The sequence below is a fragment of the Limulus polyphemus genome, unplaced genomic scaffold (genome assembly GCF_000517525.1).
Source record: "Limulus polyphemus unplaced genomic scaffold, Limulus_polyphemus-2.1.2 Scaffold4693, whole genome shotgun sequence".
In the NCBI taxonomy this organism is placed as follows: domain Eukaryota; kingdom Metazoa; phylum Arthropoda; class Merostomata; order Xiphosura; family Limulidae; genus Limulus; species Limulus polyphemus.
In genome coordinates, this window is record NW_013670303.1 from 48677 (window position 1) to 67361 (window position 18685).

An 18685-nucleotide genomic window follows, 5' to 3' on the forward strand; every position below is an offset into this window, starting at 1 on the left:
ATTTTTAGTCATCAAAGTATTATACGAAACCTACCCCCCCCCCACCCACACACACACCACCACCAGTGGCTGAGCGGTAATTCCGTGTGCTTTCAACGCTAAAAATCTGGTTTCCATACTCGTTGTGGGCAGAACACAGTAGCCCATTGTGTAGCTTTGTGCTTACCAAATAACCAATAAGTATTGTAAAAATTATTTATTTGTTTTGAAGGATTAGTAAAGCTATAAATAATGGTTTGTTATGCACATTTACGCAATAACCGAAAAAGTGCACAAAACGGTATAAGCTTGGTGTACTTATTGTTTTCATTAGCTTAATCGTGAATAATAAAGAAGGTCCCATGGTGAGACAACGGTAAGTTTACGGCCTTACAACGCTAAAACCCGGGATTCAATTCTCCGCAGTAGACACAACAGATAGCCCAATGAGGCTTTGATCTTATTCAAACAAGTGTGTAAAATTAAATGTTTTGTTACATTCCTACAGGAAAATCTGTAAGTATAAAACTTTCAAACTTACGTGTTTCGAAACTCGATAAAAGAAGTTTTGTTTATAATATAATGTAACCTCCGGCATTACGTTTTTCTGTAAGAAAACACTTAGATGAAAGTTACAGTTATTCTGTATCTAAGGTAACAGGTGTGGATACAAGTTCGTAAGCAGAAAAAAAGGCTAACTTTTCATCACCCATTTTAGACACATCATCAGCTGGTCTTTGGTCTTGCTTGACGAGAGAGTGAGAGGCTCCTGAATAGAAGGGTGTGAGGAGGGAATTTCTTTATCGTTCGTAAGCTTTAAGATGCTGTTCCTTTAATGTCATCTCCGTTTCGCTTGTCTGTGAGAAAACCACATCTGTTAAAAAGAACCAATATTGATGAAAACATTAGGAAAAAGATAAGACTCAACGAATGTCAGAAAAACAATAATGTGGTAATTTTAAACAGAACATAATATGCCACATAAACACAATTCTTATTAAGTTACTTTGATACGAACTCTGCATAAATATATAATTGAATTCTGAGGAATTTCTAAGTACTGTTTCTTGTGATTTTAAAAATTGTATTTTAATGCTAGGAAGAAAATGCAAGAAACTCTACATGTAGAAAATGTTTAACTTGTGTGTTGTGAAAATTGTCAAAAATACAGCTCTTCTTGAAATATGAAACAATAAGAAAAATCGAACTATCTCTTTTAAGAATTTGTTAAAATGTAGTCATTAGGACAATATAAGGCTTAGAATCGCAAACTTTAGACTAACAAACACACGCATATAACTAAAGCATTACCAGATGTGTCGCCATGGGCTGTAAAAAAAAAGCCTTTGTAGGCTATTATATAATTCTTTTTACCTTATCATGGAAATAAACCTAACAAAGAACGATTATATGATGTCTCTTCATCTGTAATTATTATATTCGTCAACTAACAGTTGAAGCCGACAGCCAGTGTTTCTGTGCACTATATTATTTATTTATTGTTATTTTCATTAATAGTATTTGTTATAGTACTTGATATATTGGATGTCATATTATTTTTTTTATTTGTTATTATTATACCATTATTATAAAAATTCCTTTGTTAACAGCGAGGGTATCAAACTAATGCATTCTAATATTTATAAGTAGAAACGTAATAAAAGTATATTAATTAGATATACTGGTTGCCAGGTTGATTTTTAGTTTCGCTCTAAGTACAGAGTTAGCTCTTAATGGAGGTTAATATTATTTACATTAAATTACATTAGTTTTTATACCGTGGGTTTATGGACCTGCTACGTTTTCTTCCTCAAAAACAGTTTTTCGTTTTCAATTTTCCTGCAAAAAGTTTCAACATTTTTTTTTTATAAAATGAAATATAAATTACACGTATTGTTGTTTGTTATATTTATAATTTTTTCGAAATAAAACCCAGCTACAGCTGAAAGTATTAACATATCGATTTATGTTTGTTTAAGCACAACTCTGCATAATGTCCTATCTGGATAGTGCCCACAGCAGGGAATGAACCCAATAGTTAGCATTACAAGCTATTAAGTCACCGCTGAACCTCCAGGGGATATAAGTTTATAATGAATTTAAAGTAGAAAACAAATCCACACAAAGAAACTAAAGCATAATACTCTAATTCAAGCTTAAATGGTCATATAGCTCTTTAATCACATCCTTAATATAAAATTGTGAATGTAAATACTTCGAGTGTCTTACCAGTTATGAAATTGTTTGATTTGAAACGATTTAGTTTATAATAAATTTTACTGTTACTTTCAACCCAAAAGTTAATAAATAAAGGTACTTCCGATATGGAAGAGCAATGCTCATGGAAACAAATATTAATCATGAAAACCTCTTAAGAAATATACTGAAAAAGCTACAACTGTCTACGTGTATTCTCGTCTCGGATAAGTTAATGCTAAAGTGGACTTTCGTCTCGAATACGTTAATACTAACGTGTATTCTCGTCACGGATAAGTTAATGCTAAAGTGGATATTCGTCTCGAATACGTTAATGCTAACGTGTATTCTCGTCACGGATAAGTGAATGCCAACGTGTACTGTCATCTCGGATAAGTGAACGCCATCGTCTACTCTCGTCTCGGATAAGTTATTGCCAACGTGGACTCTCGTCGCGGATAAATGAATGCCAACGCGGACTTTCGTCTCAGATAAGTTAATGATAACGTAGACTTTCGTCTCGAATAAGTTAATGCCAAAGTGTTTCTCTCGTCTCGGATAAGTGAATGCCAACGTGGACTGTCGTCTCAGATAAGTGAATGCCAACGTGGACTGTCGTCTCGGATAAGTTGATGCTAACGTGGACTGTCGTCTCGGATAAGTTGATGCTAATGTGGACTCTCGTCTCGGATGAGTTAGTGCCAACGTGAACTCTCCTCTTGGATAAGTTAATTTTAGTCGCTAGGTGATCCCCGTACTGACGCAAGGGTCCCTTCAAATTCACATTAAAACACCTCCAGCTGCTTAGTACTGAAAACCGTCCTGTTTCTGCTATATCTCGGACGATCCTTTGATTCTATAGGCAATTCATAAGATTCTGTACTAAGTAATTTGAAAAATATTCATTCTTTATTGTTGTTGTTAATAACTTTACTGGCAGTGGTAAATTTCAGAGGTAAAATATTTAATGTAACTTACGTTTGACAACTAAGTTTCTTTATTAAATTCTAATGCAAATAATAAAAAATACCTTTTCACATGTATAAAAATAGTAACATATTTAGAATATGAAATACATTATTCAAGTACGTTCAACGTTATCAGTTACTCTAATTTTTAAATACGTTGTATATTTTATTTTCAACGAAACATTTTGAAATTATTAGCTTACATATGTTTATAATGTTGAATTGTTGTTAGTTTTTTTCTTGTGCACTGTATATTACACTTTTTATAGTGAAGAAACATACGGAAAAATAAATAATCCAAATATTCCGAGCATGTAAAAAAAAAAAAACAGTTTTAAGTGTATATTTCACCCAGTGCACAATGGATGTAATTATAAGGTCTGAAAACAATACGTAACATTTCTGTTTTGTCTGTGAGAAAATAGTTATATTTTTTCATTGTTTTTTTTCAAATGACATTGATCACTCCTTATACATGGTCTCAGTCTCACCAATGTCAGTTAGGACTAAGTCCTATCGGTTGCAGTGCCTATTAGCCTTCTCCACAATGCCCTATCTTCAAACGTAGCCTGTTCTTCAACTTCTTCAATTTATTTCCCTCTTCTTTCAAGATCATCTTTCATTCCTTTTACCCATTTCATTCGAGGCGCGGTTGATGTTTCTTGAGCCAAAATTTAATCATCATCAGATCTGAAGAGTTTTAGATATTTATCTTCTATAAATACACTTGCCAACTTTACAGCTTTAAGAATTAGGAAAATTTCATAAATATATATTTTACTCATTGTCTGAATGTAGATTGAGTTGAAATGACTTACGGTGGCAGACCAGCCTAATTAGTAGGGTAACTTCCAAACCAGACGGGGGGGGAGAGAAGAAAAAGCAACCATTGTGGTAGTCCCAGTGACATGACTCTGCGTAAAGATCATAGACTCCGTAGACTACAACTCTCGCAACCTCAACCTTGACCAATTCAACCATTATATTACATAGTATGCGATTACTGGAACTAATACGAGGAGCTGTATTACTGGTACTGACACCTGTGAAAAGTAATCGTATGTGTGAATAAAAGAGTGAAACTAACTAACACTAAAATACAAGAAAAATGAAAACAACATAAAACATAATAATAAAGATACAGGGCCACCCAGAATAAAACAAAGTGGCTGTGAGATTTATAAGACATAATAAACGGCTAACTGTTTTATTATACATGTTGAAAACGTCTAGACATAACAGAATAAACAGAGTTAATTTCCTGGGGAAATCTTATACTATAAGCCTCCGTTAAGCTCGCTCTGTACGAACTTAGCAAGTATTTCAATTATGGTTTAGAGGCCTAAGATACTTGGATTCCCCACTTCTCAACTAGTTAAAGTAATATTTCCTTTTGTAGATGTGAGGACTATAAATGAATTACAATACGAGATCAATAAATGTTTTATGAAAGACGTTCTACATGTAAATTGCAACCTCGGTGAGGTATAACAGTAGTACAACGTAGCTTTCTTAGGATTCTACGTCAGTGAGATGTTATAAAGCTAGGAATAAGCATCACTATAGCTCAATCTCACTGAAACGTAATAAGGATAGGTTTGAACGTCAGCGATACGTTATAACGGTTAGGACCGATCCTCATTATGACTCTCTCTCAAAGAAACGTAGTAAACGAAAGTTCTAGCCCAGCGAGATGTTATAAGGTTAGGTTTGTTTTTAAGTTCGCGTAAAGCTACTCGAGGACTATCTGCTCTAGCCGTACCTAATTTTATAGTGATAGACTGAAGGGAAGGCAACTAATCAACAACACCCACTGCAAACTTTTGAGCTACTCTTTATCAACGAATCATCACATTATTACACTCCCACGGCTGCAAGAGCGAACATGTTTGGGGATGGGATTCGAATCCACGACCCTAAGATTGCAAGTCGAGTGCCCTAATCACCAATCCATTCCAGGTCCTATAAGGCTAGCACCAAACGTCGTTGTGATTCTGTTTCAGTGAAACATAATAAATATAAGATTGAATGTTAGCGGAACGTTATAAAGGTAGGACCGAGCCTCAATATGACTCTATCTTAATGAATCATAATAAAGAAAGTGGTTGAAGGTTAGCGGAACGTTATAATCCTTAATATGGGTCTATCTCAGTGAGATGTAATAAGTGTATGAAAATATAATTACGATGAGTGATAAAGTATTATATAAAATCAATAAAATAATAATAAGATTATAGCACAAAATAATTAATTAATCATTTTATCAGCAGTTATATACCTGAGTATTAAGAGAAGTTGCTTTTTAAAAAAATAGTAATACAAAACAAATAAATGATTTCTTTAGGCATTATATTGAGCAAATTAAATGATAATTTTTATTTTGCTTATTAAGTTTTGTGGCCTGGCATGGCCAGGTTGTTAGGGCTCTCGACTCGCAATCTGAGGGTCGCGGGTTCGAATCTCCATCCGACCAAACATGCTCGCCCTTTCAGCCGTTGGGGCGTTATAATGTGACTGTTAATCTCACTATTTGTTGGTAAAAGAGTAGCCCAAGAGTTATCGGTGGGTTGTGATGACTAGCTACCTTTCCTCTAGCCTTTCACTGCTAAATTAGGGACGGCTAGCGCAGATAACCCTCGTATAGCTTTGCGCGAAATTCAAAACAAACAACCAAAATTAAGTTTTGTAACTTGACTGAAGAAAGTATCCACGAATGACGTATCAAACCACGCAATGCATTGAACACTTAGAAAGTGGAGAGCTACAACAATGTTCATAGTAGAGTGTATTTGTTAATGGGGGATACTAGTATCATTCAAGAATGAGATATATTTAAAGCATTAATACTTTCTATACCTTCGATCATCACGAGGTAGAGCATGAAAGTAAACTGAATTCAAAACTTAGTTACCTGATATCAAATAAGTATAAACTTATATGTATTCAATGTCAATAATAATTTAGAAAAAAATAACATATTTGCTTAATTAATGGTTTCTAAAAACAAATATAAATATAATCAACTCAGCAATACCATTAACGACCATTTGTTTCGTCTCACTTGCAAAAGCATCTGAGAAGCATTTAATTAAATTTAATATAATATTAAAAATAATTCTCTATTTTTTTTATTCCACGAAAAATTTTAAGAAGTTTTGTTTATTCTGTTCACAACGTTTCACCAGGTATCATCAGGCGAGATCTAAGAACTGAGGTTAACTGAACCTAATTTAAAATAAGAGAATCACTTTAGTATATCCAACAATACTAACCTACAAAATATGTGATTCAGCAATTGTAAGTTTAATAAAGTGTTTTATTAATGAACTATCAGATATATAAATATAGAAATAAGGCTTTAAGGGCTAAGTCTAAGTATTGAAATTTGTTTGTTTGTCTCACCAATATAATAGCTTTTGCAATCTTTAGATTCCGTTGCATACATATTTCCTGAAGTATCATTGTCTACAGTTTTTTTCCAGATAGAAATGTAAATTGTACTTTAATCTTTAGATTCATATGAATCTAACTATATAATTTTGAGACATTTTAGAACGTTGCCTGATGAATAAAAATGCAAATTTTGAAACATAATTACACTTAGGACTGTTTTGCAGTAAAAATGACTGTATATTTAACCATATGTTTACCACAGATTAGTTGCAAATGATAGTCACAGAGACCAGGCTTTGAAAACGTAATCCCTCTCACTATTGGAACGTTGTATTTTTTTCCTTCGATAGCATACTGTGTTTATATATACCTCCGTTATCATCACTTGTTGTCCTCCTTAAATCATAATGGATAATGCTTGTGGTCATAGCACCCAAATGCGTTGGGGATATTCCAGTTTTCAGATAAAAATCCAAACGCCGATGTAAAACTCGCCAGCAACTAAGGCAAATAAAAGGGTTAGGAGTTCTGTAGAAATTTAGCGTGGCTCATTTCTACTATAAAAATATAATTATTATTTTTTTATATCTTATAATATCAAATAATAGGACGAGTTCGGAACAAATTCGGGGTGGCTCATTTCTACTATAAGAATATTGTTATTATTTTTTATAACATCAAACAAAAGGGTGGAAATTTGGAGTTTTACTTTATAGAATTTTATTGGGGTGGTTTAATTCTGTGTTAAAGGTATTTCTGAATATTAAGGGTAACTGCCTTCATGCAACTGGCGGCAGACAGCGAAAGACAGTTGGAGTTGAAAGAGTGCACAGAATTTAACTTTAGCCTATAACAACCGATCTCTGTCAACATTACTCTAAGTTAACTGTACATGATGGATTACCAGGGTAGGTCTGTCATTACGAAACCTCTAATAACACCAAAAATACGTAAAATCACGAGTAAAATGATGTCAAGAACATAAAAATTGGGCTGAACGTCAATAGAAGAATGTGGCTTTATGAGATGAATCATCTTCTACATTCTTCCCATCAATGGACGTGTTTATGTGTGTGGTGAAAACTAAAAGAACTTCACAGTCCTGAATGTCTTGCGCTATTAGTTAAGCGTGGTAGAGGTTCTGTGATGATATGGAAGTCTTTTGATTGAATAGCTTAGACTCTACGATCTCTCTGAAAGCAAAGTGGTAGCAAATGATCAAGTCTATAATCTCACTGAAAGGTAAAGTGTTAGCAAATTATCACTTTAACTTTATTGCAGACCAGTTTCATCCTATGATGTGCACTTTATTTCTAAACGGATCTGGTCTCTTTCAGTAAGACAGTGAACCAATTAATACTACTGAATTAAAGATTTGTGCAAAGAACATAAGGAAGAGTTTTATACACCTAATTTGGTCACGACAGTCACCAGGTTTAAATTTTATCGAGTCTTTGTAATCAGTTCTTGAAACCAATAATCGAAGCAAACTTCCACTATCAATGACTCCTAAACAATTATAATACTTGGCGAATAATCCAAAATATCATTCTCTGATGTACAACGCCTTGTTTCGTCAATAAAACGTCGTATTAATTCTACATTTTCTGTGCTTTGCAGTCCAACTCCATGTTAATAAATGTAGAAATTAAAAGGTGTTTTCAATATATTTTGTCCAACCCGTGTGTATCACACATAGAAAAGACAGTTCGAAAAGTTTGGTAAAGTAATAAAAGTATTTTCGTGACTTTAATGATATCAATGGTTTAAAAAAGACATCTTCAAGAAAAGAATACAACTGAGATATAAAAAAAAATTAGCGCAAACTTTTACTGAACAGTTAGTAGGATCTTGAAATACAATGCTAATTTCGAAATTTAAGTTCTTGAATAATGTCAAGGAGAACTGCAATTTCATATTGCTTATTTTACTCAAATACCAAGTTTTACTTTATTGTGCTATTAAGTGAATTATCTTATTTTTAGGAGTTCATCCTTATTATATGAAAATGCTTAAGTCAATTAATTTAATTTTATATTGAAACTACTTGCGAATACTTTTTCTGTTTGTTTGTTTTAAATTAAGCACAAAGATACACGATGGGATATCTGTGCTCTGCCCACCACGGGTATCGAAACCAGGATTCTAGTGTTGTAAGTCCGCAGACAAACCGCTGCGTCACTGGAAGCAATACGTTTTCTAGTATTTAACACATTCTCTAAGAAATTCTCAATATCTATGTGAGAAAAATCTAGCTTTTATAGTTACAGCCAGTGTTCTGTATTGTTATATACCAGACGAAATATTTTTGTTCTTGTTTTCATTATGTTCAATCAGTGCATGACAATAGAACAGGTTGATTCTCAAGCTGAGGCCATTAACTGCCATATGACTAATGAACAAAGGTTAGTAGGAGAGTCTAATGGAGTAGAAAGTATACAATAATTGTACCCTAGCTGAAACGTGCTAGGCTTGTAAGAAAGTTAGCTTAATCTTGACAGTACAGTGTCTTATAATTAATGCATGTTATAGTTTGTGTTATTTGTAAATATCAAAGGTTATCGAGCTGTCAGCTTATTAAAGGAACTTGCTCCTCAGATAAATTTGAGGAACACAACCCAAATACTTTAAACCATATACAGAGTTTGGTTAATATATTTGTAAACAGTAGTAGTTTGTAAACAACAAATAGGAGAGCTCTAGATCGAAAACAGAGAATAATTTCCTAATGCACCCTCAACTCATGAGAATGTCATGAATGTACATTTAGCTTTCTGTATCATTATGTAAGGTTTAAGAATAAAATATATTCGTTTTTACTGACTGTTAAGTTTAGTAACATACAAAATCTGTTCTTCACTGTTGTACTTACACGAAACTTATTTTGGCTGTAAAGTATATTTTATAATGATAAACAATAAACATGATTTATAAAATATGAAAGAATCATCTTTTTTGTAGACCATATCTTTCATCACAAGAAGCAACAAAATTCAAATATTTTGTTAAATGCTTTTACAGATTTTGTTCTTAAAAGCTTCAATAGTAGAATGTATGCATATTATTTGTGATGAATCTTGGATAAAATCGTTTTTTTCTAACTTGAATTTTTGTTAATAAATGTTTAAGTATGTGTCGTACTTGACAAGTCTGTCATTTGAATTATATGTGTATTGGTGATAGCATGTTAAGCTTTGGTGAAACACATCAGTTTTAAGTGATTGGGGAGAGGTAATGTGTGGAGCAAAAGGTCTAATGTCCAGCATTTCTAAATAAAGAGACTTTCTATGATCATATTAGGTCAAATAATTTTGGAGAATGTCTCTTAAGTTTCATTTATGGTGAGTTATTCTATTTGACTAATAACATGTTATACTAAGTATATATCTCAGGTATTATTACATTGGGCTGTAGGTCAGTATTTTATAAACTAAGATGATTTTGTAAATAGTACATTAGTATATTTTGGAGGTTTGTTAACAAATGTTTCAATATTAAAGTTTTTTAATCAGTGTTTTAGTATATGTGACAGTTGTTAAGTCTTAGATTTTGCTTACATATATTTATGACACCATATTGAGATATAATGAAACAAGACTTTTACATAAGAAATATAAATGGAGACTTGTATTGGTTGTTCGAACATACTTGATAGAAACTGATATTCATGGGGTGTATTTTATCATAACAGACTAAGATAGACATGTATACGTCTGCATTTTGTAAACTAAGGTGTTTTCATAAATAGTATATTAGTTTGTTTTGAAGTTTTGTTAACAAGTGTTTCAGTATGTGTGATACTTAAGTCTAAGGTTTTACTTACATATGCTAAAGATAGTATATTGGGCTGTGATGAAAAGTAAATATTATAGAAGAAAATCACAGAACACTGATTTGTAACAGACGATTTGTATAATTTTTAAGTGAAAAGATAAATCATGTTACCTTCACTGTTTCAAAATCTACACAAGAAAATAACTGTCTTGAAACAGTCAATAAGATAGTTTTTCTGAGCCTACTAACTGAAATCTTACATGTTTAGTTTGGATTGAATCATTTATTAATTATTTATGATGTATTAAAATGTTTCGTGATAAATTCTCTTTGTTTCACATAATGTTACAGAAATTAAGAATATAAACCCTAAATAAAATAGTAATATGGACATACTGTACAAAAGTTCTGTATTTTATATGCTAATATGTTTATAGTATATTAGTGCATCTTGAAGTTTTGTTAATAAATGCTTCACTATGCTTGTTAAGTCTGAAATTTTACTTAGTTTTGTGAATAAATGTTTCAGTCATACATAGAGTTTGTAATTTTACCTACATACATTGATGATGGCATATCTATACAGAGTCTTGTATTAGATGATTAAACACCATTTTTTAGAAACATGAATAATCAGTTGATGGAATCTAATTGAATAGAAAGTATACAAAAATTGCTTGATAACTGAAATATACATGTCCCATCAAATATAGAGAAATAGAATATCATAAATACATTTAGTGTTTTGTATCACTGTATAAAGTGAAAGAACCATAAACTACATTTACTGACTTTTAAATTCAGTGACATACAGAAGCTGACTAGCACTAGTTAAGTTAGAGTATGGTGAACATTAAATTGATAATCTACTTTTTTTGAATTTATATAGAAAATATGTGATTATGTAGAGTTTGAACTATTTGTTTTCAACATTATGTATAATGTGAATATATGTATGAGATTTATATACTAGTAATGAATGTATAATCATAAAGAGTGATGTTTACCATGTATTATAATTGACTTGTTCAACTTTTGTTTTCATAACATTTTCTTTTCTGCCATATTGAACTTTGAATTCTACCTGCCCCTCTCCTCTTAGTAAAAGGTCGACATAACATCAGCTGTGATGAGTCAGCCTAAACATCCAATAATATTGAAGTGTTCACACTATTTAGTGATTATATGTGTTGACCTATCTATCATTTCTATTCAATGTTAATGACCTAAGATAGAAGCAAAAAGAACACCTATATGTAATAGTTCATTTAACATCTCAAATGAAAATATCTACAGAAAAGAAGAATAGTAATGGCTAAACGTAATTATTTAGATAATTTATAGATCCTTTAAAATTAAATTTTAGCTGAACAAATTGACTTATGAAACGAAATTCGATATTTAAATAGGCATCCTTTTCAGGATAGATATATGTTATATATTAGGTATAGAAATGAATTAGTGATAAGTGTTTTACTTATAAAATTTCACAAATTGTAAAAAGTAGTCATGCAACTCAAATATAGAAGCAAAACCTATAATCAGTTCATTAAACATATACTAAATCGATACTTAAAAACCAATTGGCTATACTTGCTGTATTGTTCAATATTTATGAAAACGATACATTAGATGTGATAAAACATTTCAGCGGTGAGTTAAATGTGTTGGTAACACTATCCTCTTGCAGAAACATATGTAACACAGTTAAATATATAAATGTAAAATGCAAACGTAAGGTGAGACGAGTTGAAATCTGTATGCAATCCTATGGAAGTATAGTAACATTATCCGCCTTTGTAATAGAAATAAATGAATCTACAGTAAAATTAAATATTTTTGTCAAGAACTATTTTATTATTATGTTAAACAAACAAACATACGAATAATACATTTACATCTTTAGGATGTACAATTAAATTTAGACATTAATAACGTAATCACAAGCTCATCATCCTATTGAACTATCCGCCTATACAAACACTACCCTTAGTAACATTGCCCGCTTCTATAAAATGTATGTAAGAGAAAACTATAAAGTTGACAATATTAAAATAGCAGATTTAATGTTTTACTTTTAAAGCAAAAGTGTAAACATAAAATTGTCCAAAATACATAAAATATTAATTTTAAGACTTTGATTGTTACTATAAAGTTAATATCATGACGATCCATCTGCACATTCATCATACCAACACACCCTCTAGTGCTTCTTCGTAGCCCTAGCCCAGTTTTCTATGATAGGTAGAAACAATAATTTTTTAAATGCGTAGCAGCTCAAAATAAGAAGTTTTCTAAATTATAATGACTAGACACATGTAGTAATATCAATTATAAAGCTAGAATGAAGACATTTTCTTAATGTATCACGGATAGAAATGAGCCATATTTTAACCAACAGCTGCTTATTTTATATCCAATAACTAGAAAAAATAGTTTTTTATGCAAGATAGCAAAAAAACCAGCAGTTTTCCTAATCTATGACACCCTTGTTGACGATTGACTGCTACAAACAAATTTCTAAGTAAAACTGATCAAATAGAAATAGACAATTATCAATTGAAAATAATTATCATATGAATGTAAAGAATCCTGTTATGTAAATTAGACCAAAAATATTAAATTTTGCCAATAATCTGTAAGTAACTGTATTTTGGACACCTGTGTTTAAAGCAATAAATTTAGTACCGATTCTTCACCTACTTAACCTCAGTTATTAAGTGTTAAACCCATTTAATTTAGTACACTTCACGAAGGAGTGACTTTCGGAAAAAAAATCTGAGTATCGCTGAGAAAATATAAAAAGCTATAAATAAGTATTGTGACATCTAGAAGAAAGTAGTAATCATTATTATGACTACTAGTAGTAACAAAGAGTTTTCTGTAAGTGTGATTCAAATAAGGTTTTCGCAACATATGATAACTAGAACTAGGAATTTTTACTTAACATGTAAAAATTAATAGTTTGAAAGGAATAAGATTCCAAGCTAAGGGGAATTAAAATAGATACACTTTGTTGTTTCAAAAACCAGGTTCAGACTATCAATTACCAGAATTTCACAAATTCCTAAATGATGTTCAATATCATTTCTATTAAATCATCAAGAAATTAATATCACTTTTTTAGATGAAAAAACCCGAACAACGTATATATCAAAACAAAACATTTATTAAATGAAATAGTCTCCATTCTTATCGATGATGCTTTTCCATCTTAGAATCAGGTTGATAAGCCTTGATTTTAGAAATCACTTGCTTTTGAAACAAAAAAACATGTCGACGTCCTCTTTAACACCTTCCACATTTGCATACGTTTTCACGTTAAGATGGTGTTGCAGCGAACGAAAAAGATGGTAATCTGATGGTGCCATATCTGGAGAATATGGTGGGTGGGGGAGAACTTCCCAACCCAACTCCATATTCTTGTGTTGCGTCAAACGTTCCAGATGTGGACGTGCATTGTCATGGAGAAGAAGAACACCTTTCCGATTGACGAGTGAAGAGCGTTTCTGATAAAGAGCTTGATTTAAACGTTCCAGTTGTTGATTATAGATCTCTGCATTGACAGTTCGCTGTAGATTGAGGAGTTCGAAATGAATTACTCCTTTGATGTCCCAACGAATGCAAGGCATCACTTTCTGCGAATAGAGTTCTGGTTTGGGGGTGGGAAGTAGTTTTTGCCTAAAACTGAGCCATTGCTTTTGGCGTTTAATATTCGCATAGAGAATCCAATTTTCATCACCGATGACAATTCTGTCCAAAAATGGTTCACGCGCATTACGTGCCAGAAGAGACGATGCAACGTTCACACGTTGGAAACAATGATCATCGGAGAGTTCGTGAGGCACCCAAACACCTTCTTTATGGAGTTTCCCATATTCCTTAGATGTTTACGTTATGTTTCATGAGAAACATGCAATTTCAGGGCCATTCCACGAGTGTGTTGTCTTGAGTTAGACTCAAAAAGCGTCTTCACAGCATCAGTATCAATTTCAACATGTTGGCCCCTGCCATTACATTTTTTAAGGTTAAAGTCATCTGAACAAAATTTGCTGAACCATCGTTGACGTTCAAAATATTTCCATAAACTTTTTTGATATTCTTTATGGCTACAGAGGCGTTGTTTCCCTTCTTGTATTCAAACAGCATTACATGCCGAATGTGTGTTTCGTCGTGTGCCATCACTATAAGGGGTTAAAGTATACTAAACTTTACACATTATATAGGCTACGCTAACTTGACGTTTAGGCAGTTCGTTTGGCTATTATACGTGATGTACGTTTTTTGGGGGAGTGGTTAATGAAAGTGTTCCAAAACGCGACATTAATTTCTTGACGACCTAATACTATAAATAATATAGAAATCATCAACTATCGCAGTGACATTGTTGATGAAAATTGTTGTACAGTATCATAGAGAGAAATGTTTAACTTTTGGTTTTCATTTCATCTAAAATTCATCTAAATAAAACAAGTGTTAACTAAATGAATTGAAACGTTAAAAATGTAGTCTCAAAATCATCATAACAATTGTGGAAAAGTGAGAGCATGGTTCATTGGTATGAGTATTCTTATTAATGTTATTCTGAAGAAATATGCATTCATTTTTATTAAATGGCATGCTAGAAACTAGTTTTATATTGAAAACTAAATAATGTTCAAGAAATATCTGTAAAACATATCTATGTTGATATTTATTCTAATTGTCTCCCCAGCCTTATTGTGATAAGTTTTTTGCATCTCTAGAAAAACTTTAAGATGAGAATATATTGTTAGTTTGGCTTTTTTCCCACTTTTATAAACTGTAAGTTTTCAGTTATATCAGGTAATGATCTTAATCCTTCCTTTAATCATGTTTAATAACGATCAGTTCTACTCCTTTGATCCACCACCGTTTGTCCTCTATTCCTGAGAGTAACATTTCTATACAAAGTACTCAATCTTGCACAAAATTTATATTTTTGTTTATATTTTTATGCGAAACGGAACGCAACATAAACATTATGATCAAAGAACATAACAATCCCCATCACACATGTACGAACACGGCACAACAAATCAACATCCAATTAACATCAATAACTTTAAAATATTATGCAACGAGAACAACATTAATAGAAGAAAAATAAAAGAAACATTAATTATTCGTGAACTAAAACCTAATTTGAATCTAAACCCAATTGTCACCTTATATGTTTTTTAAGTTGGAACAAAATGCTCGCGCAGTATTTCAAAAAATAGAGACAGTTACCTGATGATGGCCACACGAATGGTCGAAACGTTGTAAAATAAATAAATAAACAATCCACTCAAAAGCTGTATCTCTGGACTTGTATTTAAAGTATATAGTGGATTTCCTCTCCTCACAACAAACCCATACTTTATAAAGACGCTTAGTGTTATTCGACAGAGTGTTTGAGTCTGGTACGAATATACTGAGTTGTTGCTGAGATTTCTATATAAAACTCACAAAAGATGTTTTTTTGTTTGTTCATATATTTATTGTCTGTTGTTTAGATTGTTGAAGGTTTCAGTACGAAACTGGGGTCTGAGTGCTAATATTTTGTTACTAAGCTTATTTTCAGGCTGTGTTTTACGTATGTCTTGAAAAATTATTTTAGATAAACATTTAACTTAGAGAATTTCAGAAAGCATTATCGTTATTTTTGTTTTTCTTCCATTGAAAGCACATCACAGATTGTTTCATATTTGAAAACACGTAGGATGACGTAGTTTCCGTGTCTATGAGCAAGTATTCCAATAAAGAGCATTGTATTGTGAAGTTAGTTTTCTGGTTGAAATAGTTAATATGTAAGGGGTTGTTACTCAGGGCTTCTTAACAACACGGCCATCATATCATTTACACATTGTTTCCAAGTTTAGTAGGCATAATTATGACTTGAAATGTTCCATGTAAACATTAATTATGTGTGATAATAATTCGGAATTCATATATTTTATCTTAGCGGTGGATAATAATTTCCAAGAAAACGTCATATTATTGCCCAAAAATTAGCTAAAATTATGGTCGGTTTTTGGTATTTTTATTTAGAACTGGAGTTATTAAAGACAGTAACTAAGAAAAAAGGTTACTTTTAACCTTTACTATTTACGCTAAGATTTGTGCTGTGCGAACCTATGACTTTGAGAATTAACAGCATTAATTGAATGCAAAGTTTTTTGGATTATATAGACTGTGTTCCAATGTTTGAGTCGATAATTCGTTTTTTATTCAGACTTCTTAACCTGTGTTCAAAGCGATTTTCTAAAGTATTAAGTGTTTCCAATTGCTAATTTAAGTCAGTTCACATAAGTATTTACTATAGTTTTAATAATAAAGGGTACAATGACGTTATTTAACTACAGTTTTAATAATAACGAGTACAATGACGTTATTGTTTAACAGTCTATAAAATTCCTGTTTTTATTTTGAATATTAATCATTTTTACAAGCGAACCTATCTGAAGAAAACTGAAAACATTTGAATGTGATCTTTCTAGAAAGTGCAAAGATAGAGAGCTAAGAAACATTCCAAACATTTTCCTTTGAGTAATGGCTGTTGTAATGTGTCCCCTAGTACGATTTTTACATAATTTATAACCCTTTAATGCTAAGTCTATAATTCAGGCGAAGTCTAAGCGAAATTACGAATCTCTCCAAAGTCCGATAAATATAAGCACAGCGTTTCACTGTTGTCTAAGTAACGCTGAAGAACAGATTGCCTTTGTTAAAATCAATCTACACATAATGGAATATCAATACCAACACAAATGCAGCAGAATACAATGAATTGGTTATGTTTTTATAATATGAAATATTTTTCAATTGTTATTGTAAAATTATTGGATTACAATCTTCGTACATCTATTGGATCTTTGCATACGTAGTAAAGAGACTGAAGTTTTGGGGTACTTGAATAATTTAAATTTTAATTACAAACGCAAGCAATATTTTTCATCATATCGGATTATTAAGTTTGGTTGGTTTGACATTACTTGTTATCAGTGCGTAATTTCAAGGAAAAAGTCATCGGATCCCCGTTGACAGGTGGAGAAAGGAGGAAATATTATGTTATTGAAGCTACTATTTTGGATGGTGGTTAGAAAAGAGTTATGTAGTTGATACGAGACGGTCTTAAAATCAATAAAGGAGTTTCCTTTTTTAGATTAAAAAAATCCAGTACAGTTAATGGATCTCAGATCTGACAGAAATTAAGCAAAGCTTAAATATAACTGTGTATATTACTTTTTGAATTCATTATGAAAACGGTATTATGCATAAAATAAAATTCGTTTTTCTCATAAATGTTTTGAAGGGGGTTTATTTGGTGCAAATGTTTCAACTCCAGTGCTAGAGTTTTATTTTCATTTGTAATTTTTTATAGTAAGACAAGCCTGTGACTGTGTACAGCTACACATCACAAAATATAATATATATATACATGATTTTACAAATTGTAAAAATTGTACTGATTTAATTGCCTACTAAATAAAATAGCGCATACTTAGTACAAATATTACTATTGGTAAGGGAAACTACTAATACTCTTAAAAATTGGAATCTTACCTTCTGATATAAGACGCTCTTATACTTCCCAGCAAAAGTTGTTGGATTTTCCCTATTGTTCAGTTTTGACACAACTAAAGAGGTCGCTATCTTCACCTTGCATCTTCCTACAATCTAAAAATTCGTGCTTTGTAGTAGCTTCCTTAAAACAAAAGATATAGATATAATATTTTATCGTAGCAAATAAGAGCATATTCTTACGCTATTAGGTATAACATATATTATTTAGCAGGAAATGAGTTGAACTAGATTGTTATTATGCAATTATCCGTTATAAACACTGATTTTAGTTTGTTTCTTTTTTTTTATTTCGCGCAAAGCTTCTCGAGGGCAATCCGTGCGAGTTTTTCCTAATTTTGAAATGACAAACTACAGAGAAAGAAGCTAATCAACACAACCCACCGAATAGTGGGATTTGACCGTCATTCTTCTAACGCATTCACGACCTAAGGTGTGGAACGTGACTTATTATTATTTTTAGCAGTAATGGTCTGCTAACTTTAGCTCCACAGGCTGCACGCTAACCAGTGGGCCGCATTCGTCCCCCACTGATCAAAGGGAACACAAGTTAAGCAACAACATTCTTGAACTGTTAATCATTAAAACACTGTTTATCCAAAGCAAATGACATTGTAATATATTTACACTAGTATCCTTTATAAACACTGTGATGTGTAGTGTTAGACTTTACAAGTTACTCACACTTAGAGTAGATTTAACCTTACAAAACAAATAGGAATATATTACACAAGCTGAAATACCCATCAATAGACGGGAAATGTTTAAACTTAATTAAAACAATGTAAGTT

The 18685-nt window shown here is 31.8% G+C and overlaps 1 long non-coding RNA gene across 2 annotated transcripts in view; it reads right to left on the reverse strand.

Moving 5' to 3' along the window:
• LOC111088903 overlaps nt 1-18009 on the reverse strand; it is a 26440-nt gene extending 8431 nt beyond the window's left edge. The window contains exons 1-3 of one of the 2 annotated variants that reach the window (XR_002613276.1): nt 17877-18009; nt 3962-4186; nt 521-853 (exon numbers count right to left, since the gene is read on the reverse strand). This is a non-coding gene — a long non-coding RNA (uncharacterized LOC111088903). Of the gene's footprint in view, nt 1-264; nt 854-3961; nt 4187-17876 lie in introns of those variants that run through there. The other variant, XR_002613275.1, reaches the window with a different exon arrangement.
• Nucleotides 18010-18685: the final 676 nt, after the last annotated feature.